This window comes from Branchiostoma lanceolatum, chromosome 15 (genome assembly GCF_035083965.1).
Source record: "Branchiostoma lanceolatum isolate klBraLanc5 chromosome 15, klBraLanc5.hap2, whole genome shotgun sequence".
In the NCBI taxonomy this organism is placed as follows: Eukaryota; Metazoa; Chordata; class Leptocardii; order Amphioxiformes; family Branchiostomatidae; genus Branchiostoma; species Branchiostoma lanceolatum.
Window position 1 is genome coordinate 13,512,410 of NC_089736.1, and position 6,000 is coordinate 13,518,409.

The 6,000-nt window shown below is 38.8% G+C and overlaps 1 protein-coding gene across 1 annotated transcript in view; it reads right to left on the reverse strand.

The window, feature by feature from the left end:
* Positions 1-2,011, reverse strand: part of LOC136420268 (solute carrier family 15 member 2-like) — a 29,330-nt gene extending 27,319 nt beyond the window's left edge. Inside the window, exon 1 of the mRNA XM_066407119.1 lies at positions 1,884-2,011. The gene's annotated coding sequence lies outside the window, so the exon portion shown is untranslated. The remainder of the gene's footprint in view (positions 1-1,883) is intronic.
* Positions 2,012-6,000: the final 3,989 nt, after the last annotated feature.

Here is a 6,000-nt window from a genome sequence, read left to right on the forward strand (position 1 = left end):
CTATAGTTGGACGTTTTGATTTGTTATATTCGTAAGGATGATACCACAATACAGGATCTTGATACAGACATACACATACACACAACCAGTGACAAACACACACAGACACGCACGCACACACACGCACACACACACACACACACACACACACACGCACACACACACACACACACACGCACGCACACACACACACACACACACAAACACACACTCTCTCTCTCTCTCAGATACTCTGTCTCTCTCTTTCTATCTCTCTTGCTCTCCCTCTCTCTCGCTATCTCCTCGCAAAGATGTTCGCCCACACGCAAACTAAATATAAGTCGATCCGCCCAATGCAAAGAGACAAAAGGTGTTGTCCGTCAACCCATCACCGTTTAAAAGGCAGTTGAAGAAATATCCCCACTAAGCAAACTGCACAGTGATGTCTACAACATGTATAGATACTTCTAACTCCCTTCTATACCCCCGAAGATGTACAAGAAAAGATGTATCCTCCCTGTCCGGAGTGTAAATCTCTTATCGCCATCTGTTTGGTCTCACTGACCGACCCTTATCTAACCCCACCTCTCCTGTTATCTCTATCTGGGACAACGTGCTATAGAATAAGCCACCTCCAGACCCTCCTGCGGGGGTTCATATCGTAGAACTCGGCAAAAGAAAGGAATAATTGGACAGGAAAGTCCGTCCACGGGAACGTTAATAATTCCTCCTCCAAGTTGCGCCTGCAAATGAAACCCTTTGGCGACCAAACTTCGCTGGCACATATTCTCCCTGTAGCCGGCGTAGTTAGTTTGGCAGAGCCTAGAGTCCGCCAAGGGATCTTATCTACGCATCCCTATACACACATGGATATGCAATCTCCTTTCTTTGAATTGACTAAGGCCGCCATCACAAATTTTCAAGAGCTAAACACAAAGATCATTTCGCTTCTACATGTAGTATGTATTTTGATACGACGCCAAATTATAATCTTTATTGTTGAATTGCAGGAAGAAAAAACCTTATCTATTTAACCATACTTATACACATGGTTTATCATCTCCGTTCTTTCAAACGTTCAAAGGCTTTACGCGTCAGTTTTGGCAGCTATAAAAAAAACATGATGATCATTGCGGGTCATTCGGTTATTTTAGTAATTCGTAAAATACAGTTTTTGTTAAATATTAGAACTTTGAGAGGAAGACATTCTCTAAACCACTTAATGACGGAACTCTCTAGTATCTAGTTTTCTTTTTTTTACATCTAATGATGACAAGGGTTCGTTGCTATGTTCTTTAAACACGTTTTGCGTCGGTCCCGCCAGTCAAGCAAAGTTCACCCGCAAACGCCGCTCTTGACGGACATGTTAGCTGTTTCGACAGTCAAGGGGCGTGGCAAATAAAAACATAATCGGACATTTCCCAGCGACTAATTCCTTTGGCATCACATTTTACCCAATATTCTAACATATTCATCAAAGAAAATGTGAGTTTACGCATAAAGCACGCGTCGAAACAATGAAGTTCTCAAAGGTGGGAAAAATTGCCACGTTGTTTCCGTCACGAAACTACGTACATCCTCTTTTAATGCACCATATGGTGGCAAAAACACCCCCTGAAAATCCCACAAATTTAGTCATATTTCTCTCATAACTGACCAAAGGTTTAAAGTTTCTGGACATATCGCTTATTTCATGTACGTAACAGGTAAATCATGTGGTTTTTGTGGTTCGATTTTTTTCAGACGACATTTTTATGCTGGCTTTTTATCAGCTGCCACCCGCCACGACCGCGACACATTTCGCGCCAAATCTGAAGCGTGTTCTCTAAAATCAACATAAAACTTGTGCTTAATGATTATAACCATGCTCAGGGACATGTAATATTAAAGAAAGTTTAACTCACTTTGAAAATTCAGATGGTTTTGTAGAGATGCGGTCAAAAGATGAGAGTTTTCGCTTCGTGGGTGCACGTTGAGAGTCGCGGTTGTAAATAATGGTCTACGAGAAACGTACTACAATTTAGACTGCCTTTCGTCACTTACGTCACTTGACTCCTTATCCAACCGTAACGAGTCTTACAACTATCGACCGTCTAGCATTCCATGAAATATCCTTCGATTGGTAGATAGAAATGGACTTTGGTCGAAAGTTACACGTGAACAAAGTTAATAATTCATTTTTTTAACCCAAACCGGCGTTACACGTTTAGAATGTTTGGCGGGGCTTAGGCTGATGCAACGACTCAAAATGACGCAACGGCTTAAAATAATCACTAAATTACAATAAAAAAGGATAACTGTAGTCGAGCTTGAAAGAAGTGATACAGTATACTTTAACACGTCTATGACATTTTTCAATGGTAAGCGTTGCTTCTATGTGCGACGATTTTGCTAATCTAAAAAGGTCCTAAACTTTTGACCTCGTATAATACACTCCATTCCGAGACACTTCCCTCGGCTTTCACTGTGTTAACTGACAACGGAAGATCTTCACGGACACAGTTTCATTTCTAGAAGTCTTTTACCTTTATTTCCTGCTACCCCATATAAATAAACTCAAATTTTCAACATGTTAAAGTATTGAAATCTTTTGTGGGAATACAGTATTTTGGCTTTTATAAATGTAACGTGGCATTACCAGCGTTTATTCAAGTAATTTATTTGGATTGAAAGAAAATGGTAACAAAAGATAAAAAAGCAACAATAGAAAGACATTCTATTTTGTTTCTTCAAATATATGAAAAGGATAAATGACTTAGCTGATTTTCGACCATTGCGCTGCTAGGGTGTGTGTTTTTGTTATTGTTTACTTTGCTGAGGTCATCTGACCACGCCTGGCAGCATGTGATGCTCTATGAATCATTAGTAACAACAAACAATGGCATGAACAGTCCGGTATATAACTAAGCGGTGTATTTTTAGCACCATTTTTTCGAACATGAATGCATGTCAGATCGTCCAAATCCAAGCCTTAGCCATTTTAGCCCTATTCCACTAGGAAGGCGACCTCGCTTCGTCCAGAAATTTGACAGACCGCTTAACGAACTTCATAGTTAGAGATAATCTTTTAACGGTTTGTGTGTTGTATTTTTTTTAATCGTTCGTTCACATTTCGTATCATGGAATCTAAGGTTACACATACAATTTATGTCGCAGCGAGATCGCAGCGTGATCGCCGTCTAGTGGAATGGGTCTTGAAAAAGCTAGTTTATGATTTCTACCAAATCTAATGATTTTAGTAAAAGGATCGTTATGAAGTTTCAATGTAATTGATACAGCCTTGTATTTTTATTATACAACCGAATCAATACCGATCAACATTACTAATTTCTATCAGACTATCAAAGTCACCACGTTGACTATACTTTGGGTATGGTCAAAAACGTATGTCAAAGCGTCATGTAAAAAATTCTGTCCAAGGCCTATAAAGTAAAGAAAGAAAACATATAAGCCAATCCCAGAGGACCGCACAATCGGGATTGTATTTTAATGAACAATAATACGCCCTTGATTTAAGTGGCTTTATCGTGAATAGCAGAAAACTTTGCCCAGGTTATTTCAAGTCATGTCCTGGACCAAGGTCTAATAATTGCCCCGTGTTTCACCCCGTATAGCTGTCCTGTGCCTGCCGTTCGCCCTAGTAAGAAATACATTATCCTCATAATGTATTAAAGCACGCGTCTTGCTTGATGCGTTAAATGTTGAAAAAAAAGTTGGGATGCGACTCCGAGCGTCCACAGGAAAATGCTGTGTAGGAGTGTATATATTGGCAGCATTCCAACTAGATAACGCAGCTGGTTGTCTCAAAATTTGGAAATATATGCTTTCAGACAACAAAAGATAGATGAAAAAAAATCGTCATCATGAAAGTAAACGATGATACCTCGGCTAACAGTAGTTCAAAGGCATCTTTCCAGCCGGAACAAGTTATCCACGGAACATAACGTTCGAACTTAGGACCTAACACACATAAAGTAAGAATCACATCTCAATCCCACCAAGGCCCGCTTTGGTATCACATTCTTTTAGGATACCATACTTTTGCAGAACAGTGGTGGTTGTTAATCTCCGCACAATATGCAATTTGTTTAGAGTTTAATTCATCAATATTTACATTCAGCAAAATGTGGTCTCTATGTTTAGCGTTTGCGTCGTCCGAAAATATAAACTTGCAACCAATCAGAAGTATGTATTTCATATATTATTGCGACATTGTAATCGTCTATAACATAGTTCTGTTAGGCAGTTTTTCCACAAATGAATACTTTGCGCGACCAAGATAATTTTTCAATAGTTAAGACATTTGTTCTTACCTGGCGGTGTATGTGTGGACCAACTATAGGGAATGACTTTGTTGCACTGTGTGCGCATGGCGCAAAACCGGTACGAACCAGTTCGGATGACAACACCCGGCTCTTACAATAGTGGTGAATTATTAGCTAATAATGAGTGGCCTTTTTCTAAGCCAGGAGGGTTAACTAGAGTCCAGACTATACCTGTCAATTGTCATATATACAATGTATACTTAAAACGTATGCAGTTAGACAAGCATTTGTAAAGTAAGGACTAACATTTAAATCTATTTGGAAACATTGGTCTGTAGCCTTTTGGAAACGCAGAATGCTTCAAAACTCTAGCCTTACAATTTCGTTAGAGTGTTGGCAACAGCACTATATTCAGTTATTATATGAGTTTTAGCTATTCCCCTTTTAATGTTTACAAGTTGCTAGAGACATTGATATCGAATTTTGTTTGAGGGTCCGGTAGAAAGTCTTACGAAAACACAACACATGATACCACTAGAAATTTGTATATATCTGTATCGACCCTCTTGTATTTACTCAACGTGTAGTACGTGATTACTCACTGTAATACATATAACATCTACTAACATAATTCCACCAGGGTACATAATTTCGCCACCTTGAAAAGATACGTCTTAACAGATTTTCAACACAACGTCCCCAAGTATAATGCACTCCTGTATATCTAAACTGTATATACATGGAGAGTTTTGCACTAAAGGTCTCTTAAACTAACTTTAAAAGTGGCGGATTTATATAACCCGGCGGATTAATGTTTATGGTGGCTAGGTTCTTATCATTTGTTTACGTGATATTGTGGTAGATTAGGATAAAGCTTTTCCTTGAGTAAACTGGTGATTTTTAAAGGTAGTAAGAATTAGTTGACCTTAGAATATCTTGTTTATGTCGCAATTGTACAAGGGGTACCCAATGCTGTAGTCTTGCGTTTTGTGTGGTCTTGTGTTTTATGTAAAGTTGTGTTGAAAAGACTCCATTTGCCTTGAGCAAACTGATGATTTTAAAGATACTAAGAGTTAGTTCACCTTTGAATATTTTGTTCACGCCACGGCCCGATTGTCTTTGGGTGCCCAATGTTTTGCTCTTATTACTTTGTGTGGTTTTGTATTTGGCTGGTCTTGTGTTTTATGTTAATTTGTGCTGAATGAAAAGGCTCCATTTCCCTTGAGCAAACTGATGATTTTTAAAGATACTAAGAGTTAGTCGACCTTTTAATATTTTGTTTACGCCACGGCCCGATTGTCTTTGGGTGCCCAATGTTGTCGTCTTGTTATTTGTGTGGTTTTGTATTTAGCTGGTCTTGTGTTTTATGTTAAGTTGTGTTGGGTTAGAAGACTTCATTTGCCTTGAGCAAACTGATGCTTTTAAAGATACTAAGAGTTAGTTCACCTTTGGATATTTTGTTTACGCAACGATCCGATTGTCCTTGGGTGCCCAATGCTGTGGCCTTGTGTTGTATTTGGCTGATATTGTGTTTTGTGTAAAGTTGTGTTGAATTAGAAGTCTCCATTTCCCTTGAGCAAATAGATGATTTTTAAAGATACTAAAAGTTAGTTCACCTTTAAACACTTTGTTTACGCCACGGCCCGATTGTCCTTAAAATGGCCAATGTTTTGGTCTTTTGTTTTGGAACGCCGCCAGATATACAGATCTTTTCTTTCCTCTTTAGTCATTGCAACCCGGATTTTCAGTGTTTAGG